The 27,907-nt window shown below is 40.1% G+C and overlaps 1 protein-coding gene across 1 annotated transcript in view; it reads left to right on the plus strand.

Moving 5' to 3' along the window:
* SCAF8 (SR-related CTD associated factor 8) overlaps positions 1-27,595 on the plus strand; it is a 155,933-nt gene extending 128,338 nt beyond the window's left edge. The window contains exon 21 of the mRNA XM_032185500.1: positions 27,558-27,595. The gene's annotated coding sequence lies outside the window, so the exon portion shown is untranslated. The remainder of the gene's footprint in view (positions 1-27,557) is intronic.
* Positions 27,596-27,907: the final 312 nt, after the last annotated feature.

Below are 27,907 nucleotides of genomic sequence, written 5' to 3' on the forward strand. Positions count from 1 at the left end.
TTTAATTCCTTACTTCTTTTTGGAAATTTAAGCACTGTAGAGGAGAGTGTGAAAACAGTTTTCTGCTGTAGTAATTAAGAGGAAATCTCTTTATTGATTTCTCTAAAACCTGATACCAATATTTACAAAATATTGATTTTGTGATAAATGTTAAGATGGTTTTAGTAGATCCTCTTCCTTTCCCTAGAAAAGGAAAGATTCAGGTTATAAAGTCTTGGAAAAATAACATCTTTGGAGAAGAATTTTCTCATGGCTTTGATTCTAATAGTAAGTCAGAAAGTAGTACAAATGTGGATGCTTTTTAGTAGTCCTTATTAATATTTTAAACTCGGTATCATGGTAACAACTGTTTCTGCTTTCCTTATACTGTTAGGATGGATTTAGAGTTGGAGAAGGAAAAGCATCAAAGAAATTAGTGAACCCTTTTGGTGTCTGGCAGGAATGGGAAGTAAGAATACATTCTTTGGAGCTGGGAAAAGCAATCACAACTTAGCTTTTGTGCCTGCCCAAAGGAAATTCCTACTTTATAGCAAGAGAGTGGCCAAGAGCATATAATTCTAATTAAATCATTTAAATTGGATCACCACCATACTAAAGGCAGTGTGTATCTTATCTAGAATAAAAATGAGAATTATAGATGTGTTCAGCAGGGACACTGTGAAGAGTTTAGATGTGTGCCAAAAAGTCTGTTTCAGTTGATGCTATAAAGCTTAAATTGCTTACTTGCTTTCATATTAGTCACTTGAAAATGCTCTTAAAATTATCTCTCTTCAGAGATAGGAGGCATGCTTATGTGCATTAACCATATACAGAATTAGCTTCCTTTACAGAGTGCTACAAGAGTAATAAGGTAGCTTTTAGGAGGAAATAGTAGATGCAGCTCTCCAGAAATTGGACATTCACCTCTCATTCTAGTTTAAGAAACAAATCTGCTGCAGAAAGATTGAGTCCTGGATCTGGTGCTGACATTGTGCAGCTGTGCTCTTGTTGCAGAGCATTTGCTTAGGCCAGTTGGTGCAAGGTTGGTCTTGACCATAGATGCAACCTGCCCATAGTCAGAGAGAGTGAGGTCTTTAACGTGGTAGCAGTACCAATAATTAGGGTATAGTTTTGATTTCTAGTAGAACTATATCACAACTTTAGCGTGTGATATTTGGCAATGTCAACTCTATAATTAACTTGCGTGATCATTGTATGTATGACAGCAGAAAGAAGAGAAGCTTGAACCATTAAGATACCATTGTTTGGAACACAAAGCTTGTTAAGTAATTATAAGCTTTCAAGCTTTACCAACTGACTGCAAGGCATCTTATTTTGAAAAAACAAACAAACAAACAAAAAAACACACAACGAAAAACAAACCAACCCCCAAAAAACTGTTAAAATCATTATTTTTTTTTCCTGTGGTTTCAAACCAACAGGAATGTTTTACTAGAGCTAAAATATTTTGTATATCTTCCCCTTTATCAGATTTTGAGGAAGAAAATATTTGCTTAAAAATGTAAAAGTTTTCAGGTAAGTAACGCATTACTTAGTTTCAGGCATTTCAGTCTAAAATAATTATGTTGAAACCATCAATGCCTGTGTTATATTGACATGGTCCAAATATTAGCTTTCTAAAATGTGTATTATGGTACATGGTGTCTTATTGATTTGGTCCTTGCACTTCTTCCACTCAAGATGTGTGCTGTCTTGAGTTCACCTCCAACCTGCTGCTCGCCAGCAGGTGTGATCAGATACAGTTCAAATGGATTCCTCTTCCATGAGCTCTTATTTCCTGTTAAAGAATAAATTTATCAGCTGACTCTATATCCCCTTCTAGTTGTCTCGTATTCAGCTGTCTAGTAGTAGAAGAATAGGATATATCTGAGATGCCTGCCCTTGCCTTTCATTCTCCCTATTATCTTGAATTCAGCATCCGCTTTGGAGGAAAGTGCCAAAAAAGGGAAGGAAATTCCTGCTCTGCAGTGTACAGGCAAGCAAAGAGGGCATATTGTTGCTAAAAGTCCAGTGAGTTTTTTTTTTTTCCTAACACTTTGGTACTCAGCAATCGTAGCAGTTATTTTTGTAGGAGGAATACATTTGTTCATTTAACTGCAAAATTAAGTTCTGGTTCTGATTGCAGAACATAGAAACTGATAGTGAAATGGATGTTGTTTGAGATTCATTTTCTCTAATGAAATAAATCAGTGCCACCTGACAACAATGATTTCAGCTATTTGTCCACATTACAGTGGTCCACATTTGGCATACTGTACCTATAAAATCCTGTGTATATGTATAGGAAAAATAAGTAGTGCTAAGATTCTGCTGCTTCATTTTCATAAAGCATAAGTAATGCCCGAAAAGCTAAATTATTATAAGGTGGCTTTTTTTTCGCCACGCCTTTTCTTTTAATTACTCATGTTGACCTTTTATTTATTTCATTTTTAAACTCCCTCTTTATCCAGGTTTTCATGACCTTATGTATGTGGCCTTGCTATGAACCTTTTTTCCTTCCTCAGTATTTTTTTTATTTGGTGAGTACTATTTTTGTTGCTGCAGGTAAAAACTGTCTTAACTAAATGTGTTGGGCTCATTGGGTTCTGAGTTAGAGTGGCTTTAAACTGAAAGAGAGTAGATTTAGATGGGACATTAGAAAGAAATTATTCACTCAGAGGGTGTTGAGGCACTGGCACGGGTTGCCCAGAGAGGTGAGTGCCCCATCCCTGGAGGTGTTCAAGGCCAGGCTGGATGGGGCTTTGTACAGCCTGGTCTGGTGGGAGGTGTCCATGCCCGTGGCAGGGACATTGGACTTAGATGGTTTTTAGGGTCTCTTCCAACCCAAGCTGTTCTGTGATTCTATGACTATTTTTAAGTTGTATCACAATCCAGTAGTTAAGAGTAATAAAGGAAAATATCTGCACAATGCTCTCCCCTCTGTAAAGTTCACGTATTTACATAATGCCTATAACATGCTGAACATTCAATAAAAGATGATGTGGCTAACAGGCATCTTTATCTAAAAATATCATCCAAGGATAACATAGATTGCAACTTGTAATAGGGATTGAATAGGGATTTGACATGTTGTATCATGGCTGTAATTTTTATTTTCTGTAATTGCTCCTCAGGCCTATGCTTTTCTCTGCATCTGTGACTTCTTTGTCTCAGGCCAGGTCAAGATCAACACAATGTTACTATGATTTGTCTTATAACTGGCAAAGTGATATAACTATTATTTTTAAATTCGCCATTGGGTTGACATTTCAGGGACATAAAATGATGTGAACTTTGATTCTCAGCAATCACGGTCTAAGTTACTGATGTGTGTTGACACTCCCTTCTTGTTGAGCCAATTTGTTGCAGTTGGTGCGTTACTGCTGATAGCTCTCCAGCCACTTGCCATAGCCCCATCCTACCTTTGCTTGTGTTATGAACAACCCGTTTGCAGTCTGGCAGCAGTCAGGGAAGTTGTAGGGTAGGGGTAAGTAACTGTTATATCTGCCACCTGATAGTGTGCAAGGCTTGATTACCAGCTACAATTGCACCGTTGGGAAGTAGTTCTACATGTACAGAGGAGTCTTGCAGTCTACTCAGGGTTTCCTTGATTATTTCTCTGGGTATTGTGGACACTTGAACCCCAGTAAAAAATATTGTGTATTTGATTACTTCTCCAGAATCAACCCCTTAAAATGTAATGCATCTTCCTAAGGACTAGGTCAAATGAGGTTTCAATTCTATGTTTTATCTTTTTTTTTTTTTTTTTTTTTTTCTTTCTGCCTGGCCCAAGAAGAAGCAGGAAAAAGGGAGATCTGTGCTGTTTTTTCCATTACTGAGAGAGACTTCACCGGGACAGCTATTTGAAATGGAGTCAATCCATATCAATTGCTTTTAAAATCTGAATCAGGGGCATCCTTTCATCAGTAGGAAAGACTTTCCTTTTCTATCTACCCTCCATAATTATGAACAAAACAACATTTGTTGGTTGTTGTGCTGACATGAGCTACACAATTGAAAAGAAATGACAAATAGAATATAGAACAAAACAGGAAACCTGGGACCAGTGCTCACGTATCGCTTTATTTGCTGAAGTGTAGCTCGGATATTGCTTACTTGCAGAAAGTTTGTTTCTTCAGCAAAGGTGGGTATTAGTTTTTCTGCCTTTCAAAGGTGATGAGGTCTGCTTCATTTTGTAAAGTAGTAAAAGGCCCTCAGAAAGTTACCAGGTACACGTGTTGTTGTTCAATCTTTCTGTTGATGTAGGCATCGGTTTTATCTCTACATTGACTAATGAATTAAAAGAAAAATTTAGGTGTTATAGTAGCATTATTGATACTTGACAATTAAGTATAGCATCCCAAAAGTAAGTGTTGCCTGAGCACTGTATTTTTTCAATAACACTACCAAACCCAACTCTTTCAGAAACTTTTTCCTTCACCTTTTTTCTCAGCTGGGAGACACCCTATAGACATCATCTTTCTCCTTTGTATTTCTTTTGGATTCCACTGGCTTCTGTGCTTGGCCATGGAAAAGACATTTCCCATGGTGGAGAACTACATTAGAAAAACAAATCGCTGAACAGTTGCGGTTCTCTTGTTTGACAGTTTATGGAGCAAACGCTGGCTATGCACCATTTAGCATTCTCTGAGACAAAGTACCCACACAGTGCTGCCAATTTCATTATAGAGCTACACCAGCTACTTTTAAAATTTGGTCCTGTTTACATAGCAATTTCAGTTTTACTACTGTACCCATCAAAAGGTTATTGTCTGCACACAGAGAGTCACTGTTTTTAGCAAATCTGCCTATAAATCTAAATAACCAGTAATTAAATACAAGTCTGGATACCAGGCAAGGAATAAAACTGAGGGTCTCCCTGTGGACTATGAAGTTATGCTTAGCGTGGGCTGGTTTTAAGCACCAATCAGCCAAAAATATTGTAATTCATCATTAGGGCCTACCTTTCCAAGAAGCCAAGAGTTAAGTTTTTAACAAAAGGAGACAGATGACTCAAGGAACAAAATGGTCACCATCAAGTGATGATTTCTTTTTCCTCTTAGAGAAAGGTAGCTGGAGTTGGTGTGGCTTTTTCCAGTTCATGACACACGTGGGGAATGAAACTGAGATGCCTGGGGATTGTGCTGGGAGAAGTATGTTCAAAAACTTTGAACGGTTGTTTTCTCAGTTCCAGCATCAGACACATGCTGGTGCTTTCTCCCTTTGCTCCCATTTCCACAGCCCAAAAACCATCATAGGAGCTCAGCAGGTTGAGAAGTGGGGTACAGAGTTCACATACTATACACATGAATTATATGTCCACAGTGTATCAGGCTTTGCCAGAATCTGTCTGCAGCCAAGACATAATGTATAGCAACACTTTTTTAATGAGGAACATGCATCTGTTACACGTTTAGCAGAGGATATTTCTGGAGCAGTGTTAAGAAAATATGTTTTGGTTTTACAGCCCCGTACCCTTCTGTCTGTCTGTAGAGATGTCATTTCTGAGTCAAAGAGTAGACAGGAGCCCGAAAGCCAGGTGGAAGCCCGGCATCTCTACCTGTCATGAGCATGGCATGATTCTCATCCTCCCTTTCTTTCTGCTCCCCAGCCAGCTGCCTAAACACGGCCCCTGTTCAGAGGGTGGAGGAAGTATTTCCAAAGAAACACTTGAATAAAAGCACTGCTTTGTTTAAGAAGTTTCATTTTAATGTGTAAATTCTTTATTTTCAGTAGAAAAGCTGTGATACAGACACATAATTCAAAATTAAAGCCAAGTATCTTAGTTAGATGCTCAGTTCAAGATCTTTCATACACTTAACAGGAAGAACATTTGTTTTGGTGTCAAAACATACGCTTGAGTAGAAGACCGGCCTGAGATGTCTTCTGTTAGATTGATAATGCAAGCAGTTGGTGTGAGTGGATGCACAACCAAAGTCAGGGCTTAAAGATGAAGCCATGAGCGTGACAGCAGCTCTGTCTGCCTCTGATGGCAGATGGGAATGAACCCTGCCTGTGCTTTGAGCCAGTGTGAAGTTCTGTGAACATTGCCAGCATGTGCTGAGCCCAAGGTAATGGCACGGAGCTAAAGGTGATGTACCTGCGGCTCAGCAGAGCTTATTAGTTTGGCCCAGAGCCGCGCTAAGCGTTCAAAAGGCTTTTGGTTATCTCTGAGTGTGGGCAGGGACTGCTTGTGTCTGCTCAGAACAAGTTTGTACCTGTCAGCATCATCACCCGTAGACATAGCCTCTGAATCTGAATCTTTGATGAAAGGAAACTGGCATCATTTGGTGCTTTGCCTCTCTTTGACTGCGTGAATTTAATTGATTTCTTTTTTCTTGCAAAGCTTGTCCCACTGTGTGGAAATATTAAAAAAGGAAGAAACAATTTCTGATTTGGTGGCCATCCAAGTCCAAAACACCAAAAGATTATCTTTTCCTGGACAGCATTTCACTTTCTTCATCAATGCCTTTTTTGAGCCTTTTCTGATACCTGCAGAATTAGCAGACTCTAGTAGAAAGCTGCTTGGAAGCTGCATTTCCATATGAGAGGGTCAGGAGACATGAAGTTGCTCCCATCCCTTCTGCAGCTGTTCCTTAGGGTTTGACTTCAGAGGAGTAAAACTCTCTGTCCTTGTGACAAGCTGCTACCTTGCAAAGAAGGATTTCCTTGGAACAATGCCCAGTAAAGACGAAGAAGAAATTGCCTCCTTTTTGTCCTCTTTTTTGTTAATAAAACTAATTTTATCTAACACTGTTGGAAGTTTCTCTTCTTTTAGAGCCTGAATTGTATCAGTCTTGTGTACAGAGGCTGCTTTTCATAAAATTTTATAATGGTCTCCTTTTGGAAGAAATGACCTCCCAAGTGGCTGTCACTCATGCCTGTAAGGAAGATGAGGAGTTGTGTTTTTTTTTTTTTTTTTTTTTTCCTGTTGGATGAGGCATGGATCCTGGTTGAAAAAGGTAGTGCTGCTTTACTGCGTGTGAGCTTCAAGACTTTACAGCTGGAAACAGGATCCTGCTGGGTCAGTCAGCATTTCACTGTTGAGTCCCTTGTCAGCTTTTGAGAGATAGGGCAGCTAGGGCTTTTCTCCTTGCCCTTCTCCCAGTCTGGGGATACAGATGCAGGGAGTGACTGGAGTGTCTGTAGCACAAGGGTAGCTTGACCCATAATCAAACGGGCTAGTCCTGCTGGCCAACCTGCCTTGATAGACAGTGACAACCACTGTGCTGCCCTCTGTGAGTTTAAAACCAGACCAAACCCAACTTTGCATACTTCCTGCCATAGCTTTGTGTGGCAATGTGTATAGTCTCAGAGAGATGGAAATCATGAATTCTTGCACTGAGGGTCAAAATGACTAGGTGTTAGAAGGGTGGTGAGCTTCGAGGGCTTCTTTGTCTCACTACTTTGGTCTGGCTTGGAGAGAGCTTACAGAGAAAGGCACAAAGGTCTAAGCATTTTTGCTTGTTTCTGTGTCTAGTCATTTCATGCTAAAGGCCCTGTCTATTTCAGCTGTGCACGCACAGCATGCTGCAAGTACCTCTGTTTGTGGCTGCCAGGTGATCTGAAGAGGAGAGGCCAAGGAGACCTCCATAGCTGCACAGTGAAAAGTTGCATTCAACTGGCTTAGCAGCAAGTTAGACAGATATCATCACCATGAATAGTAGCCAAAGGCATTTTGTGGAACCCAAAATTCAGATGATGTAGAAATTCACATCTGCTTGGGATTTTCATGGCTCTATCAGCAAAACAGCTGAAGGGATGACCCCAAGCAGGGTGATGACACTAGATGTTTTCCTGTGAGGGTTCCTGCTTGCATAAAGCAGCCATCTCCAAGGTGTAAGGAAGAAAGAGTCTTACTCTTTACCTGAGTTACCTAGGTCCTTGGTTCAACAGTATATCTCTGGCTAGGCAGCAGAAACCATTGTGTTGTATGTGAAGAACAGGCGAGGAGGTGTCTTCTTCCTGAGGGTGAATCCCATCCTTCATGCTTGTTTGCAGTTTGTGTATGACTTTCACATATCAGCTCTCTGCAGGTTTCCCCGTGGCACATCAGCTCTCCGTGAAGAAGTCAGTATGTATGCAGGTGGTGGGCAAGTATTGCCTGCAAAGTAAGCAGCAAGGAAAGTTAGGGGTCGACCATTGCATTTGATTTTAAAATGGGGGGAGCCTCCCCACTCGAACCTCCAGAAGGTCTTATTTAAATTTATCTTTGGAAGATTAACAAAGAAGTGGTGATTAAGTGTAAATCCCCATCCTTCTGTTTCACGGAATAGACAGAAGGTGGTGTATGGACAGTTAGCTTGTGTCGACAGTGCTGGTGATTGCTGCATAGTCGTGGCAGGGGGATAGGACCTCAGGGAGGAAGATAAATAGCTTAGATGGATTGGTGGTGTGTCCAAGTGAGGGATAGGCGATGCTTGTGTGAGTTGCATGGGGCAGGGAGGTGCTGTAGGGATGGAGGCATGGGCTTCTGCACCCTCGGTTGTGGAAGCCTCCCTGGTCCTCCATCAGCCTCGTCCAGGCAGTGCCATCTTACCCCAGTCCTTGTCATCCAGGTGTGTGACGTTGGTTTCTCTCTTTGCAGCAGAAGAGCAGCTTTGTCTACCAGCAATAGCAGGTGTGGGCCTGTTTCTCCCAAGTGTGAGCTGAGTGTGAGGGGCATTTGGAGGTGGGAGTGTGTTGCCACATGTGAGAGGTGCCGTTCATGTATTCCCTCATGCCTGTTGGTGCTCCTGGTGTAACCACTGGCCTAGACCGGGTCTCACCCAAGTGTTGAGCACTTTGTTGCTGCCTTCTCCCATTGCTTCTTTGCATCCACCATGGCCTCACATTTCCCAGCCCTGGTCACTCTGGAGCACTTGCGTGCCATAATGCCTGCCAGCTCTTCTACCTCGCCCATCCTTCCCTGGCTGGCATGGCGATAATTCAGCTTAAAATGGTTTCTGTTTGACCTCTTGTCTAGCGGCAAAATGGGTCAAAATGTTTTCATGTTAGTGTTTCAGTATATCAGAATACCTTGCCATATTTCGCTCTATTAAATATTTTAAGGCTTTTTCACTCTAGCCTGTGTCAGGATAAAAATAAGCACAGGACTATCAGACTTTCCCCGCAGGACAAAAATTCCATTTTCCAACCACCTCTAATTATTTCCATTCTGCTGTCTGGAAAGGATCTGGAGACAATTTAGGAAGCCAATTTACAATTGACTTGGGAAAAAATTATTTACCCTCCTGAGCCTCCTTAGATGTGTAGCCAGTGGCATGTGATCAATAGGAAGTCTCACGTTAGACAGTTTTGATGCCTACTGAAGGACTTGGACCCACAGGTATGCTGGAAGGGCTTAGCCTGGGTCCAGCATATCTGTGGGTGCAAATCTGTAGCTGTGGTGGTCAAAACAGCTCACTCACAAGCTGAAGACCTTTGTGGATGGGTGGATGCTGAAGGATGTGGAAGGGAAAGCCAGTGCATGGAGTGGCAGAGCTGTGCTGCCAGCGTGGTTGTGCAAAGGGCTTGGGAAGACCAAAGGGCATGGGAAGACTGGTCGAGTTGCACCTCCCAGCTGGTGCATGCAAACCCAGGTTGTATGCAGCAGACAGATGAGTGTGGGCATGTTGGCACTCTTAAATCCACCCAGGTGTGCTCGGCTTTTCCTGTGGTGGTGCCTCCACAGCAGCATCTGCAGCTCCAGCAAGGCAGGGAGGTGCTGTGGCGGGTGCATGTGCACCTCAGGCACCAACAAAGCTGCCTTCTGATTGCTGCTCTACAAATGGATCCAGATTTTTCTTCAGCTTTTCGTGCATACCATGGCTGCATACATCATCCTGCATGCTGCTTTAATCCTATTAGGGCTGCGTTTAACTGGGGTTAGGGTTTGTCACTAATGACTATGTTGAGGTTAGTAATTTTCAATTATGCTTTTCTAACTCTCAATTAAAAAGGTGGCTGACTTTTTATATGGAGAAGTTAAAAATCCTCGTTTTTCATTTAGGTTGGCTACAAATTGTAAAATCGAGACTCATGGGTATGCAGAATTAACATTCTTAAGAAATACTGCAAAAAGTGTTCTTCATGTTTAACATTTAGAATTTTATTTTAAGATTTTATATGCTTTATGCTATGCTGGCAAATTGAAAAAATATTGGATCCTTATATGGAGAACCAACAATTTCCCACAGCCCTGCTTTTACAGCACTGAACACATTTCATTTTGTATGTGATTTTCCCCAGTTGCCAACTGACTACATCATACAGTTTTTTTGGCTTACTCTTTCTGTCTTATGACCATCAGCAGATATTTTGAGCAGCGTATTATAAAGCCACAGATCCTTTTGCTGCCATGGATTCTGTCCATTACCACTGGTGATGGAAAAGATTTTACTAATTCTGCGGCGTTGGTGAGGGCTTTGAATGACGTTTTGGGAGTGCTGTTGTGCGTGACCCCAGCAGTCGCCAGCATTTGCCCTCCACGCTGGCAGGGGAGGGCCATGCCTAATGATCTCCAGCAATCCAACAGGAATTCTTCAAAAGCAGATTGCTCTGGGCACAGAGGAGGAGATTGGTACTTGTAAACAGTTCAAGATGCTCTGCAGATCTTCAGGATGATCAAAAGGTTTAGGAGAAGGAGATGAATTTGAGGCGTGTTTCTGAAATTGAGAATAAGTGGAGGAGACAGGAGCAGATGCAGTGGGATGGCAGTGGTGGCTGTAGCCATAGAATATTCTTGCATGGCAAAATGGTGTTTTATGGCTATGCAATCTGATCACCAGAAGTTGAGTTGCAGAGATGAGGATGTGAATAACACTGCTTGTCCATCACAGCTGTGGTGGGGCTGCATCTGGATTCCTGCATCCAGGTGTGGGAGCCACAGCAGTGGGAAGGCATGTGAGAGCTATCAGGCAGTTCACAGGGGTCCAAAAAATTATGGTGTTGAGGACATGGTTTGTGTTTTGGAGAGAGTTCGTAGAAGCATAACAAATGGTTGAATACTGAAATCTAATTCAAGCAGAGTGAATTAAGTTCTGTACATGGGATAAACGGCAGAGGGCTGCTGTAATAGTTTGTAATAGTTTGCATACATGAAAGCTGTCAGTTTTATGCAGAAAAGACTTACTTAAAATGCTGCGAGGGATTATAAATGGTAAAAATTGGGAGCAGTAAATTTAATCTGAATAAAAGGAAGAATATTTTCACAGTCAGATCTCATAAATAGTAGAACATTTCTTCTGGGAAGCAGTGAGAGCCCTGCCCCTAGAGATGCTCAAATTTAGGCTACGCAGAACATCAGAACCTGTACTGCTGGGAGATGGTCCTTCACTGGTGGGATTAGGATTGCCTGCAATATTTGGTTGTCAGCAATTTTGTTATGATGAAATGTTTCCTGGAATGATACACAAGGGGGCTTAGGACTATAAAACGTTTGGGGTTTTGTTGGTATAGTGCTTGGGACGCAAATATCTGTGATGAATTGTCACTGGAACATCTTGGAGCCAACATTTTTATGTGAAAATGTGTCCTGCAAGATCTCCACGTGCACACTTATCCTTGTGAAAAGTGTGTCACCTGAGGCCAATAACGACAAACCATTTGCTAAACCCTTTGTTGTAAATGGTGGTGTGCATTGTAGGCCAAGAACAAGTTTAAAGGGTGACTTTGAGCACCCTTTTATCAATGCTTTAAAATTTGCTTTTAGTCAATTACTTTTCCTTCCCTGCACTTTATGGCTTTATGAATGTTGGCTCAGAGCTGTACGGGAGGGGAGATATTAATTGCCATCCATTGGATTCAGACTAAGCTATCTCTTAATCAGTGGCTACTACTTGCCTGTGTAAAACTGGCATAGAAATTAAAATATTCAGCCTGTCAGCTATAAAAAGTCGCAGTAAGGGCTGAGTCATCACAAAAAGTGTCTGGGTTATTTAAAATACTTATCTTCTGCTACTTTTTTTATTTTTTTCCCTTCACAAGATTACAATAAAATATTTTTCCAGTTTCTGAACTGTGCTTGACTAGTAAGCACATCTGAACATTTTGTTTCTTCTTAAATAATTTATTTTGTTTTGGAACAGTTTTTTATTTCCTGTGCTCCACATACTGACATTGTTTTTATTTCTTGTAATATTTCGAGTAACAGTGGGACTTCTGTGTTATAGGGAAGGCCGTCTCACAAATAATACGTGTTTGGTAAATACTTCAAGAAACTATGTAGAGCTAACTGGTTTTGGATCTCAGGATGGGAGCTCTTACGTTAGCTTTTAGTTCACTTGTATCCTCTATATCCTCTTGAGATAGGAGGTTCTTACTGTGCAGCTGTTTTCCTCAGCCAAAGATCTTTTTATGAGGAACTTTTATATTTTGCTGACATTTTTTTTCCATTCCTTTCTAAGGATTTCTTTGTGGAATTACTGGAGTTGCAGTTGCTTGTTAATAGAGGCTGGAATTGTAATGCATCATTTATCATTTTGAATTTAGTATTGTGGAGTGAGGTATTCATGATCATTTAATCATGGTTGTTTTAGGTCTTTTTTTTTTTTTTTTTTTTTTTTTTCCCATGCATTATTGGCATTTCATGATAAGTATATATAAATTATTGTATGTATTCTCATATGCACTATCAATATACATTTTTAATACCTATAGGTATATTTGATATTTAAAATCATGCAGAATAAAAGCAGGAATGATTAAATGGCATCCTCAGAAGTTCACAGGGGAAGTTTTTGGGGGAAACATTATCCATGAACATACAGCAGAAGTCCTCTCTGCTTTGTCATGTCCTGGTTCCTGCTGGTCTTCTCAGCTGTTTTTGGAGCAGAAGCCCTAATCTCTGAAGTTTAAGTTCTAAACCCTGAAAAGCTCTAAGCTGGTGGTTAGCCATGTGAGCTCTCTGCTATCACATGGATAGTGCACATTCTGTCTATAAAAGAGAGACAACTGTAAGCATGGTTGTTCTTAGCCACATCAGAGTTATCATCTGAATTAAGGATGTATAATAGTTTCTTTAAGAGTAAGTTTGTACAAAAAGGTCAGATTTTTTTTATTTGTTCAAATGTAATTTGACAGCCCTAGTTTCTTCACTGTTTGACTTACTATTCTATTTTATCTGAATGATTTGGAGTATGGTTAGTTTGCATGCATCTTCATATACCACTAAAAACTTCCGTATGGAATTCACATTAGATAAGGTTCCAGGAAATGAGAAAAAGCCCTAGATGTGAATGACTGTAAACATGCTTAAAGCGTCATTCTGTAATGATTAAATAATGTTTGGAGTTAATTCTCCTGTGGTGTTCCCCCTCCCTCCACCTTTCACAGAACACAGCAAGCAGAGGAACTTGGCTCCTAAAATCCAGATATATATCACTGCAGGGCTTGCTGCCTGGTAGCTGGTCACAGGCTATACTTGCTTACAGAGCAAGGCAATAGGTGCTACATGTGGGACGCAACAAAACAGAATCTCTGACAGCTAGAAACCTCTGGAGCAGTTTTTTAGTGGGTGAGAATTTTGTGCCCTGACTGATCAGGAATAGGCAAGGATGCCTTCACCTCTAGGTCATGGGTCTGAAGGCAGGCTGGTGGTTCCCTGGAGCTCTCACTGGTGCAAAAACTTTTTGTTGTTCATCTTTCAGCAAATGAGTACTGACACTCTCTGACTGTCCACTGTGCCTTTTTTTTTTTTTTTTTTTTTGGTTTTGTTTTGTTTTTGTTTTTGTTTTTGTTTTAATATTTTTAATTATACTAGCAGCTACAACTGAGTGAAATGGTTGGCTGTTCCAGTGAGCTCAGTATATACCCAGCTACAAGTATGCAATTATTGTCAGTGTTTTAGATGGTAGAAGACGTGTGCCTGGGATTATGTCCGTGTTCACTAACCGTGCTGGCTTAAAGCCCATGTGACTGCAGAATATTAGCTTGTTATCCAGTTAACTGAGTCCCTTTATGTTTTATACTTGCAAAAAGAAACGTGTTTCACCTTGAGTGTTTTGTTGGTGCTGTTTATCATTTTGTTTTGTACTTCTGCAGGCAAGTAAGTGTTGTAATTAGTGTAGAGACCTTCTTGGTTTCTTTTTTCCCAGAAATTTATTAAACATTTTGTTCTTCCAAAGCTGTACATCTGTTCCATTAAGCTTTTCTGATGCATCCTTTCTTTTCTCAATTGTAGATGTATTTTTGATATTTTGTTAAAGCTGCATGCCATTTTATGATTCTTTGAAACCACCAAGATAGTGGTTATGTTTTTATTAAAATCGATTTTGCAACTGTTTGGAAAAGGGTCTGGTACAGTACCCCTGGTGGTGGTTGTTGATGTTATTAGTATATTATTTTTAACAAGTTTCTCTTGTATTATTTATTTGCTTTTCCTAGAGGGGTCAAATAGCTGAATTAACTATGTAATTAATACTTAAGTTCACTCTTACTGCTTCATAAATGTCAATAAAGACAGGTTATGAAGTATATGTTGAATGAAAATGTCAACAAGGCTGGGATTTTTTTGTTTTGTTTCACGGGGTTTGGTGGATTTCTTATTTCTTCCTCAACTGGAGTTCTGCAAGTTACATCTCAGAACCTATTTTATTACTGGACAAGTAACAGAGTAATCTCTTCAATAATAACTTGCCATTCAAAGTACAATAGATTGTGTATTTTAATAATTAGAAGCGATTAAATGTTGAAATTCACCTGAAATGAATGAAGTTAAATGACCTAGTAAATTCACATTAATAATTTTCTTCATTTTCAGCCCACTCGGTTCTAGGATTTTTGTGTGTCAGGGTACTGCGAAGCTGGTCCTTTGGACAAGACAAGAAAAGCTTTACAAGAGAAGTGGAAGAACAATGACAAGGTGTTGGATTTTGGTTAACAGATGGAGAGAAACCTCAAAATAATCAGAAGTTGCCATAGCTAGTCATTCCTCTCTGTTGTGTTTCTTAATAGCATGACATTGCAGCATTGTTGCACTCCCTTTGCTGAACTCCAACCTGAACCTTACGGGGCAATAAGAAAAAATGTGTGAAATACTTCATGTGCTAATTGTGCTTTTCATCCCTGTTGTTTGAGACATTTAATGTGTTCTAAATACCTGTTTCTCCTTTCCAGCCCATGTTCTCCTTCTGGCTGTTAAGTATTTGATGCAGTCTATGCAATAGAGTATTAGATTTACAGTAGCAATAAAGCAGCCTGTGCTGTCTTTTCAGCAGGACACATTACATTTTCTGGTTGAATGAAGATAAACCAGGAAGGTATTGGCAATTTGAAGCAGTCACCTGATCTTTGATGTAAAGAAATTTCTGGGACTAAAATAATCAAATCAAAATTTGCCATGTCATTTCATCAAAGTTAAAGAAAGTTGTTAAGTATCTTTTTTTCCTTCTGTCTATTTTTGTGCATACACTCAAATTTTGTAGGTATATGTACAGTATGCGGAAGCTTCCCCTCTGTGCCTCTCTTCTCATAGAAGTCACTGACTCCTAGAGTACAGCTTCTGTGGTGTGTTTAATGGATTTCAGGATTTTTGTAAATCATTTAATTCTATTCATCCTTTTGTTTTCTCTCCATGTTTCCAGCTTGATTTTGAGAAATCTGTCCCATGATAATTGCATCAGCTATGAGTCTTCTCTGAAAGATCCCTGTTGTTTTTTTTTTTCTTTTCTATGAGTTTCCTCTTCTACCCTTCTATTGTCAGGTGTGCTTATGGCCTTTTATTTGCTGATGGACTCTTCAGGAAGTCATTGACATCTCTTCCTAACCATTAAATCAATAGCTGAAGAAATGTGAGCAAACCTTCTGGTTACCTCTGTGCTATCCTTCGTTTTCCAGACCCTCTCTACAGAGGAAACCATCATCTTGACAGGTGTCTGTTGTAGTCTGCTACATCCCACCTATGAAAACAGTGGTCAATTGGCGATTGACATTTCATTCCTAAAAAAAATGTCCATTGGTGTACCAGCTGGCTCATTAGGTGATTTGTCAAATCATTGTGATGACTTGAGGGGTGTTGATAACATGTATGAAAACAAAGAAATGGGGGGGACCAGGGCTTAGATCTAATTTCAAAACAAATTGGATTTCATTGCCAGGTCTAAGAGATTTTTTGCAGATGCCTTATCATGCTTTGTGCAAAAGGGGTCATATAAAGTAGTTTTTCGTTGCCGTTACAGCCTGGTGTAGAGCCCATAAAAATCAACAGAAGTCTTTCCATCAGTCTCTCTCTATCAGTGAGTGATGTCTGCAATCTTTTTGTAATGCACAAACAACTTCATAAATGCTCCTTAACAAAAATATTGCTACTGCAGAGATTATTAGACAATAAGAGCAGAGACGATAAGAGATAAAGTAGCATCAGTGGCCCTGTGCCGATACCGTGCAGCCCTGGTGCTCAGGCCAGAGGATGCACAGAGTGAAGGAAGGGCCAATGGTTTTGTTGGGCTGCCAGCTTTCCCTTGATGTCCTCACATCCTGGATGCACTGCCGGCCACAAGGCTGTCAGTCAGGGGCAGGAATGCACGGGAATACCAGGGAATGGTGAACTAGAAGGGGAATTTAGAGGTTGAAAAAGTCCAGGACCTTTCAGATTTACATTCGGTTCAGTGCTAGAAAGATGTTCATACCAAGCTCAAATGTGCTCTGTGCTTAAAAGGGATTAAATGGTTAAGTTCAACATTCCTCGTGTGCTGAGCGTGGTTTAGATGGTTTATAGCTATCAGCAAGCAAAATGGACTTCCTAGGTTTGCTTCCAAAATTGATTTATACGTTCATTTATATTCTTGCATATTAAGAACAGGCAAAGAATTAACAGTGCTGCGTGAGCAGCTCTAGCACATTTTTCACCTTATATGGAGAAATGCCTGCCGTTTATCAAGCAGGGTGAGATTTGCTGTTATTGTCACATTCCTTAACATTGGAAGACATCGCATTTCTCTGGCTAATGAGTCAACTCATAAGCTTATATTTTTGTAGTTTGAATGCTGGGTTTAATCCAGGAACTGCTGGGAGGGGCAGTGCTCCTCCTGAAAAACAGTGGCATGCAAATGTTCACTGCTGTGTTGCTGAGTTTGTTCCTCAGCTCGGCTGGAGAAACTGAGGTGCCTGCAAGTGAAAGTGCCTTTCTGTCCCAAGTCATGGCAAGTTCCTCCTGGCCGGCTCTTCTGCTTCTGGAGAATGCAAGAGGAAGGAAGATTGAGGGGAAAGAAGGGAAAAACTTGCAAATAGAGCATGCATGGTGTTTAAGGGAGCAAACCTCAGTGCTTTGTAGTGTCTCTGTTCCCCTTAGAGTGGTTTGTGTTGGAAGCAGCCTCTTCGTTGACTCGCTTAGACAGCCAGTGACAACTGCTGGCTGTGAAGTCGTTAATGTGCTGTGGGAACAGATAGGTGACAAATTCATCATTCGGGTGTGAGGTTAAACAAGGGGAAAATACGGAACAGCTTGATTAGTCATTGATATCTCAGAGCAGAGAAACTGTACAAAAGGATGAAAAAAAACCTCACAAGATTAAGAAGGTGATGGTTATAAAATTTTCTTATATAATAGCTTAAAAGTACAGCATAGAAGTACTGATGAAGGCTGTGTTCACTGAAATAGTTTAATATGGAAGGTGAGAAATCCAGTATCAAATCTGACTTAAGTCTTCTAAATTCAAAAGAGAAATGCTGTTTGAAATATTTCTAGGATTGCAGCATTCAGTAGGCCTGTAAGCATCACCCACTACTACTTATTGTTTTTGCTTCACATTTTGCTGTAAATTATAAATTTTTACAGTGTGTGCTCTACCACTCTTGTAACTTGAGCTTGCCTTGTAACTGTGGAGACTTTTCTATGGAACTACTTGGGAAATGAAATACTAAATGGTAGTAATTAGGTGCAATGATTAGAAAAACCTGGCCTGCAATTCTTGCTGCTGATTTCACTTCAAGGCAGATACAGAAGAGTTAACTGGAAAACGATACTTAGGTTTTTCTTGCTCCATAACGGCAATGTTGGCTGATATTTTTTGTTTTTGAATAATAAGATGTAAGGAAAAACTCATAAGCGTAGGAGCATCTGAAGCCAACAGAAATAAAACGATAGTTTATATGGCTAAATACTTTGAAAAACCAACATTTGGAACATTTAGCCAAGTGGTTGCATTGTAGTATCCATACAATTTTGAAGGGGTAGGGCAAAAGATAGAGATTTTTATTTTGTTTGCTTGTTTGTGGTTTTCCCATTTTTCCTCTTTTATGGCTCACCAGAAGAGAACCAGATTTCTTATCATGTATGGATATAAAAGATCTTAAACTACATACATTTATTTTTAGGTCTCCACCCTTTGGCTTTGGATTTTGTGAGTGGCTATTTCAGTAAATATACATCTATATGGGGAAACTGGCAAATTGAACACTGTGCAAATCCACGTTTTAAAAAAAGCAATTGCCATTATAGAAGGCAAATGATATCATAAGAAAGCCAAGTAAAAAAGATTGCATTTTTGTTTGCTACTAAGGGAATGATCAATGCTTCCTGATGGTTTTTGCACCCTGCAATTGGAGATTCTGGCATGCAAATGGTCTAAATAATGCTAGGTTTTGTGACTGGTTGGCGCTGTATAATACTGGGAGTGGGGTGACTTAAATATAGAGTGTGGGCCAATCCCAAAGTTCTTTTGCAGGCAGAACACCCACTGAAATCACATTTAAGTGTCGTCAGTGGAAGCTTTGCCAAAGAAATCACTATGGATTTGACCCTAAAGTTATTACTACTAAATTTCATATGTAAGCCTTTCATTATTGTGTTTTTTTAAGAATGGAGTACTTGAATGAATCCTGGAATTCATTATAACTTTCAGTTGTTATCAGAGTATCAGCTACTTAATCTACATTTCCACTGGAAAATAGTCCTTCCCTCTCTCCCTCTGTTTTTTGTTTGTTTGTTTGTTTGTTTATTGTTTTTCCTTCTTGTTGTTGCTCAAAAAGTAGTAGTAAAGATACTGTGTGGCTCAGATTTGTCTGACTTCAAGTAAGGAATTCCTTAAAGTGCCTAAATTAGGAGCTTGGGCTTCCAGGTTCTTTATGTGAATAGAGGAGAGATTCATCTTCAAAGGAGACTCTGCTCAGTTACAATCTTGGTCATCTTTTTGCTGAGGGTCCCATCCCACCACAACCCCATTAGCATCAGAGATGGTGTAGGGTGCATCCTGGTTTGGTAACACAGAGGGGATGGGTTGGTAGGTGTAGGATCTGCTGTGATTTGTGACAGATGCTGTATGAAACGTGGTTCAAAATTCCTTTTTAGAAGTTGACATGTTTCTTTTTTTTTTTTTCCCCCATGGATGATGGAGATTGGCAACAGAGCTGTCATTTAACAGAGAAAATTTTGTGTTATAGTAGGATAAAGGATAAAGTTTCTTTCTTCATGTTGCTAAATTCGCAGTACTCCTGCTTTCACCTGTGTAAAGTATCAAAACAACAAGAAGGAGGGACATTAGTATTTTAAAGCTGGTTTCATATGCCTGAACATTTCCAACTGCACTATGCAATACTATATATAAAACATTGTAGGTGGAGGTGGTAGAAGCACTTTTAAGCATGCCTCTGTATTCTAACATCATATTTTCACCTGTGTTTAGTTCTTGCCAGCCTTCAGTCATGCATATGAAAAATTTCCACACTGTTTTTTCTGCTTCAGGCTGAAACCTCTTGGAAAGATTTTCAACAGAATTACTCCAACTGCTTTTGAAAGAATGCATTACAGAAATTAGAGAGGTTTGTCAACCTTATTTAGCCAGCCATTCCTTCAAAGAGTTGTTATACCTTCAGGGAGTAGAGAAGAGGAGTCAAGATGCCTTTCGCAGCCCCATTGAAATTAACCCAGATTCATCAGCTTGGATAGGTTGGTAAAAATCATTATTTGCACATGCTCATGTGAGCAGGTTAGAGGCTTGGTGATAAAATCTTTTAATACACCCACTATATAAAACATGCTTCAACCCCACCAGCCTCTGTGCATGCCTGGGGTAAGGAATATGATCAGTTGTACCAAGTGCCAGGCTGGGCAGCCCTGCGGTGCCAGCTGCCTCTGTTTTTGTCAGAGAAGAAGGTATCTGGGTGTTTTATGGTCTTCCAAATTCACTAGAGCTTTATGCCAAAGCATACTTGAGACAATAATTGAAAAGCAGTTGAAATTGCTGCTTCATTCATTCACTACTGTAATCATTCATGCAATAGTTTCTGACGTAGCTGAGAGTAGAATTTATAGTCTGGTCCATATACCACTCTCAGAACTGCCTAGGATGTGCTGCACAAAGTTTGAGAACAAACTTTGAAAATCACCTTTCTGTCTTAGCTGTTTTTCTCCCAGTTTTCTGTTGGGCTCTAGGACTGTTAAGTTTTAGGATTTTACCAATAGTTTTTTTTGTTATTTTAAAGTCACTCCTCTGGGAGTCAAAAGGAGCTCAGCTCTCTGTAGAAGGGGTGGAGCTATCTATTAAAAATAGATATATTTAATATCTATTAAATAATTAAATTAAATAGTAGAGTATGAAAATGCTACTGAGATGTTTTAAGAAAGTTGAAAAAAAAAAAAAAAAAAAAACAATCTCTAACACGTGCTAACTTTAAGCTATTGAACAAATAGGGATAACAGAGTATCCCTGTGGTGGAGTCACCATCCCTGGAAGCCTTCAAAAGACGTTTAGATGTAGAGCTTAGGGATATGGTTTAGTGGAGGGCTGTTAGCGTTAGGTTGGAGGTTGGACTCGATGACCTTGAGGTCTCTTCCAACCTAGAAAATTCTGTGATTCTGTGATTCTGTGATTCTGAGTTTGATGGCTTGAGGTTGATGCCAAGACTGAGGGTAGATCTGAGGAGTTCAGGAGAGTGGAAATGAAGTGGTTGCTGATGCATCAGCATCACTCCAGTCAAGGTCTAAAGGCTTCATGTAGTCTGGGCTCCTTGCTCCCCCATTTATGTTGTTCTTTCAGACTTATGATGGCATTGGTGACTCTCGCTTCTTCCTGTCTTAAGCCATTTGTGGAGGATTAGCTCACTCAGAAGGCACAAAATGCTGCTCCTAGCGTGAGGTGCTAACTGGTATAAGCAGCTGTAGGGGGAATGTTTTTTGCAGTAACTGAAACAGATCTTTGCTTTCAAAGCTGTGATAACAGAGAGGCACCAGGAACTTTTCTGGAGAACTTGTATTTGGGCAGGTGAGGTGGACAGGGAGAAGGAAACACTTGCCGTCCTCTAGTCTTGGCTGAGTTAGTGGGCTAAGAAATAGCTCAGGATGGCAACAAATGGATAATTGCCTGCTGAGTATAAATGCCTAGGCTGATTTTACAGTCTTGCTACTAATCTACTGCACTAGCAGTGATGAAGAATGGCGTTTTGTGGCCTTTCTGATTCACATTGTACACCCAAAGGTGAATGTTACCATGGATGTCCTAGCAACCTACAGCAGTCATGATACACTACTGTTAGGCTATGGGGATATCCAGTAATGTCTGTTCCTCAGCACTGAGAACGTGCTTAGTGTCTTAAAAGCATGCTCCCATCAACAAAAATGCTGTTTAATTAAAACTTGCGTGAGTGCAAATGTTATCATCGGTGTTAACTTTATGCTTTTAATTTAGAAAAAACAGGGGCTATAGAGCAAGCTAAAACAATTACGCAGTTTAAGGCGTCCGTATTATAAAATTTTAGTTAAGATTTAATCAGTGGGTGAATTACACCTGGATCTACCTGACAGCTGGAGTTAATGGTGGGTGATTTCCAGGGAGCTAGGGTGCTGAGGTAATATGCTAGAAATGGCAAAATAAAGTACTTCAAAAAAGTTCTGTATTCTCAAGCATTTCTTATAACATGGTATCTGTAAAGTGTAGATGTCAGTTAAATTTGGTGTCTGCCATCAAATGTAAGCAATAACCCATGGATAACGTTGCCTAGCTTTTGGGGAATCTGCAGCTCACCTTCCTATGTATGACTTTTTTTTGGCTTTGTTGGCTTCATGGAGAATTTCACAGAAACCATCTCTAATTTTTTTTTTCTGTTTGAGTTTTTTTTTTTTTTTTATGTCTTGCTTAGGAACTTAGGAAATAAACTGCTTTTTATTATTACTATTTTTGTAACTTTTTTTTTTTCCCTTGTGTTTTCTATTGAATACTCATTATAATGTAAGATTTGTGAAATGGATGGATTCTGCCTGAGTGACTGTTTCTATCAAGCATATATTTTTTTTTCTTTCTTAGCTTCCCATATCTGCAGGTCTGTTCCTGAACAGTAGCAATGTTTGTGGTCACTCCTGGGGTGTTCAGTCCAAGCTCCAACAGAGAATAATACCGCTGTTGCTTTAAGCCCACAGTGTTGCTTTATATAGATATGGCCTGGTTTATAGTGTTGCTTTAAATACACAATAAGGGAGTTCATCTCCATTTCAGAAGACGTTTATGACTGATCTCTGCCTGGCTAGGAATGTTTGTTTTCTTAAGTTGCTTCACTGCAAAAATGTTTTGAAATCGAGACTACCAAGTTGGAGCTGGGGCCTTGTTCACGCTCTCTGCAGATTGAACACCATCAGCACTGGAAAGCTGGGGTTTTGCATTTAATTTCAAATAGATTGGGTTCAGTTCTGATGTGTCCCTTTCCAATCAGTCACCCTCTGTTTAAGTCTGTGTCTCCAAACTGATGTATGGGTGTCTACGACCGTCAGAAGTCTCAATAAAACGTAGTTGCTGGCCTCAGTCCTTTGCAGTAACATAGGCATATTTTCTTCTCTCCGTAGGTTCTTAATTAAATATCCTTGAAATAACTGATTTCAGAAAAAAAAAAAAAAAAAAACCCTCTCCACTAGCAGGCATAGTGGCAACAGAGAAGTGGCCCACAAAGGTTTTATTCTGGATGCTCTTAAAACGGCATGTTGATGTGGGATGAGTTTTCTCGCTTGACTTCTGTTGATGCCACATATTGATTATGTATTACATTGGCAGAGGCCAATGGAAAAATCCTTTCTGTCCATGTACCAGACTTTCTGCAGGACTGTGGTGTGTCCTGCGTGGTGGCTTGAGCTTTCAAAGTCAATGAATAATGCAAAGTATCAGGAGAAGCCTGATACAAAGCATGTAATTTAGGTTGTGGAAGACTGTTCCTGCTCCTCCTTCCCTGTCCTGCCTGGCCTGGCTGTCTGGTCTCTCCCACACCTGCCTTTCGAATGTCACTTTCTGGTGACCAGAAGAGGGATTGGGCTGCTTCTGTATGCAGAGCTGAGTCACCACCTTGCAGGAGACCTTCCAGGATGAAGGGAAATGGAGCAGGAGGGTTATTTGGTTGAATTTACTTGGGGACCAGCCACTCTGCCTCCAGACCTATGAGAAGGAGATGGCCTCTCTCCCTTGGTCACAGACAGCTAGGAAGCAGAAGGGATGCTTTCTGTTAATGTGTAGAGGCCAGGAGATGCTTTCTGTTAATGTGTAGAGGCCAGGAGGGGATCTTCATGGAAAGACAAAACTTACCCAGTCCTGCTAGCTATTCAGAGCATCAGCAGACAGAATTGTGACCTTAAGTACAGGTGACACATGAGCTTTGCCAAGTTAAGCGCAATGTCTTCTGTGGTATACAGGTATGGTCAAGGAATGGTTATGCATTTTTCAGGGCTAAAACCTCATGATCAGCCCATAGGCCAGCCTTCAGATGGAGAGCTTTTGATGAGGGCAGAGAGCTTAAAAAAAGAGCGATGAAAGCTTCAAATAAGATTTTCTGTTTGATTGTCTCCCTAGGTGGGACACTGAAACTCACTTGCTGTATGGGAGTATGCCTGGTTTCAGTTGTGGTATGTATGTAATGCTGTGTACATTCCAGTCAGGCATTAGTGTCATCCTTTACGGCTCGGCAGAGCCAACTAATTCGTGGCTATGTTTTTTTGGCAGGGCTTTGCAAATATGTATTGAACTCAGGTTTGTTTATTTTGCAGAAACACAATAATTCACAAAGTTAAATAGATGCCAATGAAATTCAAGGCAAGAAGGTGTGAACCTTCCTAAAGGATAAAGTAACATAAAATAAATACCTCAGAAGTATAATACCAAAATGTTTTTGTTATTATGTTATGGGTCTTTTTGCCATTTTTTTTTTTTTTTTTTTTTTACTTCTCCTCCTTTTCTTGAAGTTGAATGAAGAGGAAAGCAGTTTAATCCAGAACTAATTAATGTACCTTTATCTGGGGTGGAATGATTTCTGTTCAGTCACACCTTCTCCAGAGTGACTCAGGTGGATTAATCAATGATCATCTTGCTAATTAAACTGATGATTAGAGAGGTAGAAGCTTTCAGTGGTGATCATTGCTTTTGTGTAGAATCAGTGAATTATATGTAAATAATGTTAACAAGGTGTTCATATTTTTCTTTTTATAGGATCAGTCAGAGGTTAAGAATGATCGAATGACTGCCATGTGTGTCTAGTACATTTGCACATTAAGAATGGTGTGATGGGGCTGAAAGAGTTGTTGTGGGTTTTTTTTGTTTTTTTTTTCCCCTTTGTTTTCTTATTCTGTAAGCAGGAACAGGTCCCATGATATTATGTCTGACCTCACTGTCATACCAGTTAGCCATTCACTGGCATTTATTTTTGTTTACCCTGCCTTATTCAGAAGAAGTACAAGATTAATGGCAAACTCAGGTTCTAATGCCATGATGCTTACTGTCTAATCTATTTTTTTTAAAGACATTATCAGCTATGCCTACATGTCTGTCCTTAACTAAATGGTAGACCCTTTTGTGCTGTATTTACCATGTTTAGTGCATAGGATTTTAGCATGGTTAGTAGACTGGAGGATAGTACTGCTTTCTGAGATGTGTGAAGTTTGTGTTAGCTTAGTGTGGCAGTTCTTTGTCTTACTTTCTCTCTCTTTTTGTACCTTTTTCCATTTTTTTCCTGATGCATGAAAGATTTTTTTCAGATTGATTCCTTCAGAAGTGCTTCACCCTGAGTAGAAGTTTAATGAGAATAGTTGGTACTAAAGAGCTTGTTTTGGGAAAGAAGTAAGAGGAGCATTGTAAGATCATTGATGTAATGTCTGTTTCCTCCTAGCCAGCTTTTAAAAGATACCTGAATGAGTAAAGCTTTGTATGTATGCAGCAACATGCTACCATTCTTTGGGATCATCCGTGTGTGAAGCTTTATTATTCAAGACTGCAGAAATGGGAAGATGGGTTTTGCAGAACTGGCAGAGAATTGCTGCAAAATTTGTGTTTACCATGGTAAACTTCTTTCAACATTTGATGGACATTTTTGTGTGGGCATGTTATGACCTCCCTGAGAGTTAGGTCATTGGGAGTGTTGGGAACACATCAGACAAACTCCCTTATAGGCCTTGATATATCTCCATGTAAAACTTGACGGGTAGGGAAGTATTTTGTTACTTCCCCATAACTGGTTCTTTCATTATCAAAAGTAGTCGACTACCTGCCTGCTATAAGCATGTGCCCTCATTCCTGCCAGTTTTTGCTCAGATTTAAATGTTTTAGCTTTATAAATTTACAAATCTTGGATGACTGAGTTTTGGTGTCATGAGGCCACTACAGCTGTAAGTAGCTAACAGACAACTACATTTCCCCTATAGCTATGGGTCAGCAAAGATCCAGGTGAGTCAGGTTTGCATGTGAGGATAGAGTTTAACTCTACATTGCTGAAATCACATGCATACATTGATGTGGGTCTTGCATTTAGCATCTCCCAGCTCTTGAATATTCTCACTCCATTCCTATCAAAGCATCAGTAAAGAAGCCCATCTGTATACGACTGTGGTTCTGGTAGGAAAAGGAAAATGCTCAAGCAGCACTCTGCAGTGAGTTGGAACATAGAAAGAGAAAGGGTACTTCTAAATTCATTTTGCAAAAATTCATGTGGGTAAGAGCAAACTGCCATTTAAATATTTCACGTCCTAGTTGTTGGTGTTTAGGAGCTGGGTATCATGGTGAAGAAAGAGCTGCCTTGTTTGAGGAGCAGAGCTATACCATGCCACTGGGTGAGAAAACTACCAATGAGAAAAATACATGTCAGTCACGTTAGCTTCGCTGTGAATTTTGCTACAGAAGGGATCCCTGCTGCTTAGGTCAGCACAGTGTTAACTGAACTCTATTGCTGTGGCACTCACAGCCCTTCTCTGCAGCACTTGACACTCTCACAGCAAAGATGAGGCAAGTTTTGGTCATGTGCTCTGAATGTTTGTTGTAGATAGATACTTACTCTTCCCCACCAGCAAAGCAAGTCTCTATTTCATAGTTAGAAAGTGGGTTTTCTGATAAGAGCTAAGAAGAATATTACTTAAACCTTATTACTCATGTTTCCTTTTGGGTGTAACTTGCAGCCTGATACCGCTCTTTACTTTGCTGGTCCATTGTTAATTTGTCCCTTTTGTATTGTGGCTTTGCAGCTAGTATTATTTGCTGTTTTGTCTGCATTTTATTTTAATGGGGCAGTGTTTGTTTTCAGTGAAGTTAGTTTTGGACTATTGCAGAGGAGGAACATGCTCTAATTACACTGAATAAACTTACTAAAAGAAAACTTCTAGTACTATGTTGCCCTATTTTTCTGCTTGACAGCTCAGATGGAAGAGCAACCACTAGCTAGTATTTCATGTGTTTACATGTAATGTTTTAACTGAGAATATGTTTTGTTCCATGCCATCTCCATCACCAGGCTTTTCAGCAAGATCTGCCTCTTGAAGCAGAAGTATAATAAAACTCTTGTGTTAGTTTTAATTCTGCTGTAGTTTGTCAGTTTAAGTGTTGTACAAATGAGCATATTTTTATGACAAGGTGCTGTGTGCCGTGAAGAAGCTGTTGAAAATCAACCTTGCCAATTTAAACATCACAGAAAATATTGTAATACAGTCTGACACTTTGCAGCATGAAAATGACAGAATTTGTAGAGCAAGTTCTTCTTGCCAGCTCTGGGGAGCTCAGTTAGACGTTGCCTTCAGTGCATTCACATTGAACAAGTGGAGCAGTCTTCTGTCTTATCATTTTCAGGCAGTGAAGGCAAAGAGCAGCAGGTTAGTCCACGTCCATCTGCTCAAAACCAGAGGGCGGCTCTCCAGAGCCTGGCTGGGCTGGTGCAAGCAAACTTCTACAGGAGGTCTTTGAAGCTGAGGCACGGCTGTCTTGCAGAGGTCATGGCTGGGATTTGATAGGCACCTCTCACAGTCAGTGCTGCCACTGTAGAAACAGGACCATGGTGGGAATGGCCCCTTTCAAGCCTTCTTTCTTGGTTGAGCAGGCAGGGTGGAGATAAATGAGCTACTGCAGAGCAGACCCCTCTTTAGAGCAAACCTTGACAGCTCAAGAAAAATTCCTCTTGTTGACATATGTTGCATTGCTGGTTTCTACGTTGCCTCTGGATAAAGAAAGAGGTTTTTAGCTGCTGTGCATGGGTGATGCACACAGAATGCTCACGCGATGTGTGAATTCAGTGGAGGTGCTTCTAGCCGCTCTTTTTGCACGAGTTGTTGTCTTTGCGTGAGAGTTTAATGATTTAGCTGGCAGTGCTTCAGAACTAAACTTATTTCTAATGTATCCAGGCGTCTACATGTTAACAAAATGTTTTTTGTTTTTCAGATTGCCAGCACTACAAAAACAGAGACTTCCAGCAAAAAATTCTCCAGCTCATGAAGTGGCGGTGGCAGTGTTAAGAATACACCCCAGTCCTGTGCTTTTACTTCAGGATGCAGTGGGAAACAAGGCATGCAGAGAGCAAATAATGATGCAAGGTTTGTTTGTTTCTATTTTGTTGGTTTGCTTATTTTTGAATGTATAAATTAGATTATGAGACAATTATGGGCCAAGGTCCAGGAACAGACAGCTTAAATTTTGCATTAGTCCCTGGGTCTTACATTTCATTTTGGCTGAATGCCTTTGAGGAATTAGAGTCAACCAGTAGCGAACACCAGCACTGGGGGAAATCGAGG

This window comes from Aythya fuligula, chromosome 3 (assembly GCF_009819795.1).
Source record: "Aythya fuligula isolate bAytFul2 chromosome 3, bAytFul2.pri, whole genome shotgun sequence".
NCBI classification, from domain to species: domain Eukaryota; kingdom Metazoa; phylum Chordata; class Aves; order Anseriformes; family Anatidae; genus Aythya; species Aythya fuligula.